This window comes from Arachis ipaensis, chromosome B9 (assembly GCF_059453495.1).
Source record: "Arachis ipaensis isolate K30076 ecotype BB chromosome B9, ASM5945349v1, whole genome shotgun sequence".
In the NCBI taxonomy this organism is placed as follows: domain Eukaryota; kingdom Viridiplantae; phylum Streptophyta; class Magnoliopsida; order Fabales; family Fabaceae; genus Arachis; species Arachis ipaensis.
The window spans coordinates 25833762-25847061 of record NC_142444.1 but is presented as its reverse complement, the minus strand read 5'-3'; positions in this window follow the sequence as shown (position 1 = coordinate 25847061).

Sequence of the window (13300 nt, the reverse complement as noted above, 5' to 3'; positions counted from 1 at the left end):
AACTTCTTATCAGAGTCAATATCTTGAAGCTCTACATAACCATATGGTGATACGCTTATAATCACGTATGGTCCCCTCCACCGGGATTTCAATTTCCCGGGGAATAGCCTGAGTCTAGAGTTGAACAGCAGAACCTTCTGTCCTGGTTCAAAGATTCTAGATGACAGCTTTCTGTCATGCCACTTTTTTTATTTCTCTTTATAAAGCTTGGCATTTTCGAAAGCTGTGAATCTGAACTCCTCTAGCTCATTTAGCTGGAGCAATCTTTTTTCTCCTGCTAATTTGGCATCAAAGTTTTAGGAATCTGGTTGCCCAGTAGGCCTTATGTTCTAGTTCCATGGGCAGGTGACATGCCTTACCATACACCAGTTGGTATGGAGAGGTCCCTATAGGGGTCTTGAATGCTGTTCTGTAAGCCCACAGAGCATCATCCAAGCTCCGTGCCCAGTCCTTTCTACGGGTATTTACTGTCCGTTCTAGGATTCTCTTTAATTCTCTGTTAGAGACTTCAGCTTGCCCATTAGTTTGTGGATGATATGGAGTAGCCACCTTGTGGCGAATCCCATACCGAACCATGGCAGAGTAAAACTGTTTATTGCAGAAGTGAGTGCCCCCATCACTGATTAGTACTCTAGGGACACCAAATCTGCTAAAGATATGTTTCTGGAGGAACTTCAGCACTGTCTTAGTATCATTGGTGGGTGTGGCAATGGCCTCAACCCATTTTGATACATAGTCAACTGCCACCAGAATATAAGTGTTTGAGTATGATGGTGGGAAAGGTCCCATGAAGTCAATTCCCCATACGTCAAACAACTCAATTTCCAAGATTCCCTGTTGAGGCATGGTGTAACCATGAGGCAGATTACCAGCTCTTTGGCAACTGTCATAGTTACATACAAACTCTCGGGAATCTTTATAGAGTGTGGGCCAATAGAAGCCACATTGGAGGACCTTGGTGGCTGTTCGCTCACCTCCGAAATGGCCTCCATATTGAGATCCGAGGCAATGCCACAGGATCCTTTGTGCTTCTTCTCTAGGCACACACCTACGGATAATTCCGTCTGCACATCTCTTAAAGAGATAAGGTTCATCCCACAAGTAGTACTTTGCATCAGTAATTAATTTTTTCTTTTGTATCCTGTTGTATTCCTTGGGTATGAACCTTGCAGCTTTATAGTTTGCAATATCGGCAAACCATGGTGCTTCCTGAATGGCAAATAAATGCTCATCAGGAAACATCTCAGAGATCTCAAGAAAGGGGAGGGACGTCCCTTCCACTGGCTCTATCCGGGACAGATGATCAGCCACTTAGTTCTCTGTCCCTTTTCTGTCTCTTATTTCTATATCAAACTCTTGCAGAAGCAATACCCATCTGATGAGCCTGGGTTTTGAATCCTGCTTTGTGAGTAGATATTTAAGAGCAGCATGGTCAGTATACACAATCACTTTTGATCCTACTAAGTATGATCTGAACTTGTCAATGGCGTAAACCACTGCAAGTAATTCTTTTTCTGTGGTTGTGTAATTTTTCTGGGCATCATTTAGAACGCGACTGGCATAATAAATGACATGCAGAAGCTTGTCATGCCTCTGTCCCAATACTGCACCAATGGCATGATCACTGGCATCACACATTAGCTCAAATGGTAATGTCCAGTCTGGTGCAGAAATGACTGGTGCTGTGACCAGCTTAGCTTTCAGCGTTTCAAACGCCTGCAGGCACTCTGTGTCAAACACAAATGGCGTGTCAGCAGCTAGCAGATTGCTCAGAGGTTTTGCGATTTTTGAAAAATCCTTTATAAACCTCCTATAGAATCCTGCATGCCCCAGAAAGCTTCTGATTGCCTTAACATTGGCAGGTGGTGGTAATTTTTCAATTACCTCTATTTTTGCTTGATCTACCTCTATTCCCTTGTTTGAGATTTTATGCCCAAGGACAATCCCCTCAGTCACCATGAAGTGACATTTTTCCCAATTTAAAACTAGGTTGGTCTCTTGGCATCTTTTCAGAACAAGTTTCAGGTGATCAAGACAGGAGATGAATGAGTCTCCATATACTGAGAAGTCATCCATAAAGACTTCTAGAAATTTTTCCACCATATCAGAGAAAATAGAGAGCATGCATCTCTGGAAGGTTGCAGGCGCATTACATAGCCCAAATGGCATCCTTCTATAAGCAAACACTCCAGATGGACATGTGAATACTGTTTTCTCTTGATCCTGGAGATCTACTACAATCTGGTTATAGCTTGAGTAGCTATCCAAAAAGCAGTAATAATCATGACCTGCTAGTCTTTCTAGCATCTGGTCTATGAATGGTAAAGGAAAATGATCCTTTCTGGTGGCTGTATTGAGCCTTCTGTAGTCAATACACATGCGCCACCCTGTAACTGTTCTTGTAGGAACCAGTTCATTTTTTTCATTATGAATCACTGTCATGCCTCCCTTTTTTGGGACGACTTGAACAGGGCTCACCCAGGGGCTATCAGAAATAGGATAAATAATCCCAGCCTCCAGTAATTTGGTGACCTCATTCTGCACCACTTCCTTCATGGCTGGATTTAGCCGCCTCTGTGGTTGAACCACTGGTTTGGTATTATCCTCCAATAGGATTTTGTGCATGCATCTAGCAGGGCTTATGCCCTTAAGGTCACCTATGGACCACCCAAGAGCTGTCTTATGTGTCCTTAGCACTTGAATAAGTGCTTCCTCTTCCTGTGAATTTAAAGCAGAGCTTATGATCACTGGAAAAGTGTCACCTTCTCCCAGAAATACATATTTCAAGGATGGTGGTAATGGCTTGAGCTCTGGTTTAGGAGGTTTTTCCTCTTCCAGAAGAAATTTCAGAGGCTCTTTCATGTCCTCTGAATCTTCTAAATCAGGCTGAACATCTTTAAAGATGTTTTCCAACTCTGATTCAAGACTCTCAGCCATGTTGATCTCTTCTACCAAAGAGTCAATAAGATCAACTTTCATGCAGTCTTTTGATGTGTCTGGATGCTGCATGGCTTTGACAGCGTTCAACTTGAACTCGTCATCATTGACTTTCAGGGTTATTTCCCCCTGTTGGACGTCAATAAGGGATCGTCCAGTTGCTAGGAAGGGTCTTCCTAGAATGAGAGTAGCACTCCTGTGCTCCTCCATTTCCAGCACAACAAAGTCAGTGGGAAAGGCGAATGGCCCAACCCTGACAATCATGTCTTCAATCACGCCTGATGGGTATTTAGTGGAGCCATCAGCAAGTTGAAGACATATCCGGGTTGGTTTAACTTCTTCAGTTAAACCAAGCTTTCTGATAGTGGATGCAGGTATTAGGTTGATGCTTGCCCCGAGATCGCATAAAGCTGTCTTGGTACAATTATCTTCCAATATGCATGGTATCAGAAAGCTCCCGGGGTCTTTAAGCTTTTCAGGAAAGCTTTTCAGAATGACTGCACTGCATTCTTCAGTGAGGAGAACTCTTTCTGTTTCTCTCCAATCCTTCTTATGACTCAAGATCTCTTTCATGAACTTGGCATAAGAAGGTATTTGCTCAAGTGCCTCTGCAAATGGAATCTTTATTTCTAGAGTCCTGAGATAATCTGTAAAGCAAGCAAATTGCTTATCCTACTCCTCTTTCCGGAGTTTTTGAAGATAAGGTATCTTGGCTTTATATTCTTCAACCTTAGTTGCTGCAGGTTTATTGCCTACAGAAGTGGTTGAAGAAGCCTTTTTAGAGGGGTTGTCATCAGCACTTGTGTGTGTCTGATCCCTCACTGGCAATTGAGTGCCAGAGTTCGAAGCTGGAGTGACGTGAGAAGCCAACTCCTTGTCTGTTCCTGGCGTTTGAACGCCAGAATTGTGCCCATTTTGGGCATTCAGCGCCAGATCCTGCCCATTTTGGGCATTCAACGCCAGACCCTTGCCCATTTCTGGCATTGAACGCCAGTCCTGCTTTGTTTCTGGCGTTGAACGCCAGTTTTGGCCATGGTCTGGGCGTTCAGCGCCAGCCTTCCACCAATTTTCTGGTGTTTTAGCGCCAGAATTATTTTTCCCTGGGCTCTTGCTGTCCTCAGGTGAATTTTGGGTGGTTTGCTCATTTCTTAGCTTTTTGCTGCCTTGAGGTGGGGTATTTAATGTTTTCCCACTTCTTAGTTGAACTGCTTGGCATTCTTCTGCTATTTGCCTTGACAGCTGCTGCTTTGTTTGTTTAAACTGTTCGTCCATATGTATATTAGCCATCCTTGTCTCTTGTAACCTGTCTTTAAATTCGGCTAGCTGCTTTGTTAGAAAGTCCAATTGCTGATTGAATTCAGCAGCTTGTTTTACAGGACTGAGTTCAGCAGTTACTGTTTTAACCTCTTCATTCATGGAAGGGTTGCTGCTTAGGTACAGATGCTGATTCCTGGCAACTGTATCAATGAGCTCTTGAGCCTCTTCAATTGTCTTTCTCATGTGGATAGATCCACCAGCTGAGTAATCTAGAGACATCTGAGCTCCTTCTGCAAGCCCATAGTAGAAGATGTCTAACTGAACCCACTCTGAAAACATTTCAGAGGGGCATTTTCGTAGCATCTCTTTGTGTCTCTCCCAGGCATCATAAAAAGATTCATTATCTCCTTGTTTAAAGCCTTGGATGTCCAGCCTTAGCTGTGTCATCCTTTTTGGAGGGAAATATTGATTCAGGAATTTTTTTGTCAGCTGTTTCCATGTCCTTATGCTGGCCTTAGGTTGGTTATTCAACCACCTCTTAGCTTGATCTTTTACAGCAAATGGAAACAGTAATAGTCTGTAGACATCCTGATCTATTTCTTTATCATGTACTGTGTCAGCAATTTGTAAAAACTGTGCCAGAAACTCTGTAAGTTCTTCCTGTGGAAGACCGGAATACTGGCAACTTTGCTGCACCATGATAATGAGTTGAGGATTCAACTCAAATCTACTGACTCCAATGGAGGGTATGCAGATACTACTCCCATATGAAGCAGTAGAGGGGTTAGAATATGACCCCAGAGTCCTCTTGGACTGTTCATTTCCGCTTAGGTCCATGATGGAGAAAGGGAGATGATGTAAAATAGAAAAAATATTTTTATTTATTTATTTATTAATTTATTTCGAAAATAAAATAAATCAAAATAAAATAAATAAAAATGAGTAAAAGATTTTTGAAAAAGTGAGGAGAAAGAGAGTGGTTAGGAGATTTTGAGAAAGATATGATGATTTTTGAAAAAGGTTTTAAATTTTGAAATAAAAATCTGAATTTTTTAAAGGAGAGAGAAAAACAATAAGATAACACAGGATTTAAAATTTTTAGATCTGAGGTTCCTTATTTTCGAAAATTTTAGGGGGGAAAAACACCAAGGAACACCAAACTTAAAATTTTTAGAAAACCAAAATAAATTTTCGAAAAACAAGGGAAATCAACAGGAAAACACCAAACTTAAAGTTTGGCACAAAATTTAATAGAGAAAATATTATTTTTGAAAAAGATTTTAAAAAGAGTGTACCAAACTGCCACGGGCTTAGACTAACGCTCTAGCCAATTGGGCAGTAAATGTAACACTTGTTTTAAAGAAGGATATTTTTAACCAAGAACAATAATAAGAGACTCTAAACCAAAAAGAAAAATTTTCCTAATCTAAGCAACAAAATAATCCGTCAGTTGTTCAAACACGAACAATCCCCGGCAACGGCGCCAAAAACTTGGTGCACAAATTGTGAATCACACTTTTCACAACTCGTACCACTGACCAGCAAGTGCACTGGGTCGTCCAAGTAATACCTCACGTGAGTAAGGGTCGAATCCCACGGAGATTGTTGGTTTGAAGCAATCTATGGTTATCTTGTAAATCTTAGTCAGGAAGTCAATTATGTTTATTAGTTGAGTTGCGAATAAACAAGAGAGCATGGATTAAAGGTTACTTGTTATGCAGTAATGGAGAATATGTTGGAGTTTTGGAGATGCTTTGTCTTCTGAATCTCTGCTTTCCTCTGTCTTCTTGTTCACGCACGCGCGTCCTCCTATGGCAAGCTGTGTGTAGGTGGATCACCGTTGTCAATGGCTACCATCCATCCTTCCAGTGAAAAGATTCCCAATGCGCTGTCACCGCACGGCTAATCATCTGCAGGTTCTCAATAATGTCGGAATAGGATCTGCTATCCTTTTGCGTCTGTCACTACGCCCAGCACTCGTGAGTTTGAAGCTCGTCACAGCCATTCGATCATTGAATCCTACTCGGAATACCACAGACAAGGTTTAGACTTTCCGGATTCTCATGAATGCCGCCATCAGTTCTAGCTTATACCACGGAGATTCTGATTAAGGAATCTAAGATATACTCATTCAATCGGATATAGAACAGAGGTGGTTGTCAGGCACACGTTCATAGTTTGAGGAAGGTGATGAATGTCATGGATCATCACCTTCATCATAGTTAAGCGCGAATGAACATCTTAGATAGGAACAAGCGTGTTTGAATGGAAAACAGAAATACTTGCATTAATTCATCGAGACACAGCAGAGCTCCTCACCCCCAACAATGGAGTTTAGAGACTCATGCCGTCAAAGAGTACAAAGTTCAGATCTAAAATGTCATGAGATGCAAAATAAGTCTCTAAAAGTTGTTTAAATACTGAACTAGTAGCCTAGGTTTACAAAAAATGAGTAAACTATGATGGATGATGCAGAGATCCACTTCTGGGGCCCACTTGGTGTGTGCTGGGGCTGAGATTTAAGCAATTCACGTGCAGAGGCCATTTGTGGAGTTGAACGCCAGTTTTTGTGCCAGTTTGGGCGTTCAACTCCAGCTTTTGATCCTTTTCTGGCGCTGGGCGCCGGAATTGGGCAGAGAGCTGGCGTTGAACGCCAGTTTACGTCGTCTATCCTTGTGCAAAGTATGGACTATTATATATTGCTGGAAATCCCTGGATGTCTACTTTCCAACTCAATTAGAAGAACGCCATTTAGAGTTCTGTAGCTCCAGAAAATCCACTTTGAGTGCAGGAAGGTCAGAATCCAACAGCATCAACAGTCCTTTTTCAGCCTGAATAAGATTTTTGCTCAGCTCCTTCAATTTCAGCCAGAAAAATACCTGAAATTACAGAAAAACACACAACTCATAGTAAAGTCCAGAAATATGAATTTTTCCTAAAAAATAATGAAAATAGACTAAAAACTAACCAGAACATACCCAAAACTATATGAAATTAACCCCAAAAAGCGTATAAAATATCCGCTCATCAGTGTCACAATAATCAAATTAATTACCGGGAGTAGAATTTCGAGTCGTCTTCCCTAGAACTCGCAATTGAATGCACATCATTGGTTAGAAAAGTTTGGAGGTTTTTGAATTGCTTGCGGAAAAAGTAAAGTGACAAGAAAATAAAGACATGAACAAGTAACAATTAAAAGGGGACAATTAGAATTACCAATTAAGAAAATAACTAACTAACAAGCATGTAATGAAATGATAACATTAACAAAGGCATAATGAATGTGAACTTAAGCTAGAAAAGCTAAGTGATCAAAGCTAACAAAAGGGAATGATGATCAATCAATATAAAAAGTCTTGGTTAGGGGTGAGAATTAGAATTTCTATCCTCATTGTTATCCTCAATTGTGATGATAATTATCTATTGTTCTCACTTAGTTATCCTCTAACACTTGAAGGAAAGTCAAGTAAGCACAATTGACTATAGTCCACAAGTCCTAATCAAATCCTAATTAAAGATTAAATTTAGTGGCATTTAAGTCAACTAGCAATCCTCAATTACCAATCAACATTTGATTTTGACAATTCAAGAGTCTCTAATTATTCAATCCCGAAACCAAGAATAGAAATCTATTCCATATTTAAAGTAAACATTCTATAATCACTTGGAGAACAAGCAAAAAGAGCATCATCTAATTGAGAAATTTAAACGCAATTAAATCTACCTACTACTAATTGGCAATAATCACAACTCAATTAGCACATATAAATCATAGAAATTTCAATACATTAATAGAAATTCAAAACTAACAAGATCCTTAAACCAACAAAATAAGAGAGAATAGTCAACAAGGTTCCAAATGAAATTAAGCTATAGAAACTACAATTCAAGCAACAAAATGAAAGTCTAATAAGATCCAAATGAGTAACTGAGACAAAATGTAATTAAAGTGCACTAAAACCTATAGAGAAGGAAGAGTTTCTCTCTCTAGAATCCTATAAACAAAAATTATCTAAAAAGTAAGTAAATGTGTGTATGCTTGGTTGCCTCCATTCCCCCTTCAACTTTTGGTCTTTTTCCATTCAGAATTAGCTTGATTTGGGTGCAAGAAAGGTCTAGAAAAATCGCTGGCACGTGCAATTTTAAGGAAACCACGCGCTACATGTCACGCGTACGCGCCAGTCGAACTTTGCACAAGTCACTCATACGCGTGAGCCAAGCATACATGCGAGCACCAGATTCTCAAAACTTCAATTCTTCGTGTTCCTTCCACTTTTGCATACTTATCCTCTAAGTCATTCTTACCCTATAGAACCTGAAATTACTTAGCAAACGCATCACGGCATCGAATGGTAATATAAGAGAATTAAAAATTAGCATCTTTAAGGCCTTAGAAGCATGTCTTCAACTATAAAGCATAATTAGGAAGAAATCATAAAATCATGCAATTTATATGAATAAGTGTGAAAAGAGTTGATAAAATCCACTCAATTCAATCCAAAATAAACTATAAAACTGTGGTTTATCAATTTTCCCACACTTAAATATTAGCATATCCTCATACTAAAAATTAGAAGACCAAAAGAATAAAGGGAATGGTAAGACTTATGAAATGTAACCTATCTATATGAATGCAACTAATGCAAAATGCTTCTACTCACTTGATTAAATTAAAAATAAATCAATCTCCAAGAACATATATGAACACATAGGGCTAAAATAGTATGATGATCAACAAATTTTACTAATTTAAATCTCAAATTAAAACATAAATAAACTTGCAAGATGAGAGCTCGTGAAAGCGGAGAACATAGGATTGAGCATTAAACCCTCACTAGAAGTGTTTGCACTCTAATCTCTTTAGTGTTTGAGGGTCGATTCTCTCAATTCTCTTCTAATCTTGTTTTCTAAGGCTTGTTCTTCTTCTACCAGTTAACATATATTCAATGCATGAATACACATATCAAGAGGACTTTTCAAGGGTTATAATGGGGTTAGAGGCAAGGTAGGATTGTATTTGGTCAAGTGGACTAGAATTTGAATTTTTGATTAACCTAAACTTCCCACCTAACTTAGGACAACCATGTAACCATAATGCAAAGCTTAACTATCCATTATTTATCTTTTTCTATATACTCATGCATCCCGTTTTTAAACACAATACATATGCATTGTTATCACTACTTTATTTTGGGATATTTTGTTCTCTTTTTTTTTCTTTTCTTTTTTTTTTCTTTTATTGATTTCTTTTTTTTATTATTATATACATAAGAGACTAATGCATATGATTTAAGTATTGAATACATGAATATGTATCCAATTTTTCAAAACTTTCAAGAATTATAAAATACCCAATTCACCCAACCAAATGTTCCCAACTCTAATTTTTCTACACTTAGATCTTGCACACTCACATTAGTCTAAGTTAACCAAAGATTCAAATGAAAGACATTTATTATTTTTCACTTAACTTAGAGTTAGTGATGTGCTAAAATAAAGAACAAAGGGGGTAAAATAGGCTCAACATTGATTTACAAGGGTTGATAAAAGGGGTAAGGCCATTTTGGGTATGTGAACTTTAGTGAAACAAAGGCCTCAATCACATAAATACATTCATACATTAAACAATGGATATATAGAATCAAGCAAGTCAAAGATCACAATCTTAGACAGAACAACACACACCGAAATAAAATATTGGTTGAAGAAATGCAACCAATCAATTAGACTCAAAATCTCATTAGATTTATATGTTCTAGCTCTAAACCATGTTTCAAAATTGATTTCTTCAAACAAGTTCAATAAAAATTTTAATTCAAATTAGTGAAATGCCCTAAAATAATTTTCTTAGAAAGAAACTCATTATTTCAACCAAGTAGTCCTAGTAAGAAGTGGTTGGATGAAAAATAATTCATCTAATTCATATACATCCAATCACTCAACAAGGATAAACAAAATATGTACAAAGCTCTAGAGATATTTACAAGCAACTATATATCATGCGAAAAGCACTTAAAAATGAATTCTAGACACTTAAACGCAAACAACTAACTACAAAATGTAAATTATCCTAATTAACTAACACAAGAAATTAAGATCTAGGTGTTAGGTGTTAGAGAGAAGAGTTGTTACTTAGGGAAGACAGTTACCGACCTCCCCACACTTAAACGTTGGCACGATCCTCCGGGACATCCGTGATGAGCAAGAGGGCTCGAAACTTCCACCTCCAATAAATCTCCATTGTCAAAAAATTTATCTTATTTATGGTAATAATCTTGACAAATCGTATTACCTAACAAGTGAACTCAACAATCATTGATCTTTGACTTTGATTCTTATTGGATCTCTCTTTTTCAACTTCAAACTCTGATGTTAGATGCTATGAGCTCCAAACTTCTTTCATGGATATATACACAAAATTCTCTGCCACTTCTAACCATTATGAATTCAAGAATTTCATTGGAACCAATTAAAAAGTTTTTGAAGTTTGTTTCTGATCAAGTTCAGCATCTTCTTTTACATAACAATTCAATCAATGACAATATTTTGAATGTGTTGCTTAATTCCAAAGTATTATCGCTGGATGACAATAATTTAATAGGTAATGTGCCACAAATATTACCAAATATCATTCTTTATAAACATTATAAGGTGCTAAAAGCGTGAGGAATTTTTTTGCTGATGATCCCTCTTTGGACTGAATTTTCCACCAGCACTCTGGAGAGTTTATCAATTCAAAGTTTTTAATTTTATCACAAATTTAAAAGAGTGTGGAATTTTTTTGCTGATGGGTCCCTCTTTTTTATTTTCCAACCAGCAAGTTGATCTTCAACAAATTTTCGAACACATTTATTGGATTTTTAATAAATTTTTGTTTTTTTTTTGGCCTTTTGAAAATTAATTTATTTTTTTATAATTTTAAAAGAGAATTAATATGTGTAATATTTTTTAGAATTTAATTATTTAATAATAAAATTTATTAGAGATTAATTTATGTAATATGTACAAGTACGAACCTATGCATATAGTAGTGGGGCAAGTACTCCGAGTCTCCCATTTAAATTTGAAAATTTATTTAGTAGTTGTTTTTTGGCTGATTATTAGTATTTTCATAAGTCGTTGTAGTTTATTGTTTGTGTAAGCAGCAAAATCTTTTTATACTTAGACCCGTTTAGATAGGTTTATAAGTGATTTTTTTTATTTTTAACTTATAAAAAAGTAGTATTAATATTTGATACAATTTTTAAAATAAAATTACAACTTTCTAAAAAATTATTTTGGTATTTAAGGAGAAGTTAAAAAAATTACTTCTCTCATAATAAAAAATTTTTTATCACTTTTTTTTTAAAATAAGTATTTTTAGAACTAAAAAATCAAATAGAAAATAACTTATTTATAAACTACTTTTAATATAAATCTTTTTATTTTTGGTTTTAAAAAAAAAAACAGTTAAACACCGAGTGTTTTTCTTTCTTCTGGGATTGCGAGTCTGGAACCACCGATCGAAAAAAAAAACGTTAACATAGAAGAAAAAATGTCTAATTTCTATACGTACTATTTTAAGAAAAAATATATTTAAAAAAATATATAATAATAAGATTTATTAGATATTAATATGAATGAAGTTGTGACCGTTATGAAAAGCGACCATAAAAAAAACTCATGACGCTTCAAATTTTAAGATTTTTTTTAAAATAACTAAAATCTTTTTTGAGTGATTTAAACCGCGACAAATAAAAAAAGGCACAAATAAAAAAAATTACATTCGTCAATAAAGTTAAAGTGAAACTTGATTTGGCTGCATTTATATAGCATATTTTTATTAATTTCATAAAAAAAAACCTTTTTTATTAATAACAAAAAAAGTGTAAATTACACAATGACTTGACTCATTCTTTATGAAGTCTAACACGGCAAAGACTCTCCAAATTGAGAAATATATACACAATGATGTTCCTATATTTATGTAAATAGTTTATATATTTTTTTTATTTTTTTATAGTAAATAACACTAGAAGTGTTTAAACATTAACCGATATTACTATGTTAGACATAATTTTCGTTAATCTATCATATATTCTTATAATAATTTTAGTGTTATATTTTATAAAAATAAAAATATAAAAAATCACAACTTAAATTTTATAAAAAAAAATAGTGTATATTTTAAGATTATGCTACGTGTATACTAAAATCAACTATCAAAATTAATTATTAGTATAAAATATATATTAAAATATAAATAAACATTAAAAATAAATTAAATTATATATATTTAATTATTTATACACAAATATATTAGTAACTAATTTTAATAACTAATTTTAGTATATAAATAATATTTTTGATATTTTTATATACTTTCATATTCTATGTCTGTTCTTGTTACTTACAATGAAACTTCCTTACCCCTTTTTATAAGCTTATAAAGTCTTTTGGATAGTAAAACCATAACGTTTTTAATGGTTTTGGGTCAAGTCAACCGATGAAGTCAACAAGTCATTGCTATTGCTAGCTGGAGGGATAATCAATAATGTGTCCTTTTCCCATTCATGAATCATGTTTCGGTTAATTTTTTTTTATACGAAAAAAAATCAGTATTTTTGTTAAAAATTAGATTATTTAGTTGAACACATATTATCATTTTGATAATATACAAGGTACGTATTAGATATGTGTTATCATTTTGATAACACACAAAATACATATTGAACATTTTTTTTATATATTCATAATATTGTAATACATTTTAAATATTCATCTTCAATTAAAATATCATCTTTATCTCTATATTAAAAATAATTTCTGTTTCCTTTTATTGGACTAATTTTTATTTTATTTTATTTTTATTTTGTGTGTTAATGATGCTTTTAGAAAGGAGAAAAACACACATTTTGTCATTTTTTGCATATTGGATTATTGGTCCCAAAGGCTGAACCATGGCATTTTGATTGGGTGAACAATATATCTCCTTTATATTTGATGGAGAAAATTCACAAAATTAGAAATTAGGTGTACATTTCTCTTTTATTAGGAATAATCATGCTGTCTTTTAGAGAAATATAACCAGGTTATATTGAAGGATTTATTCTAAATTTTATATATT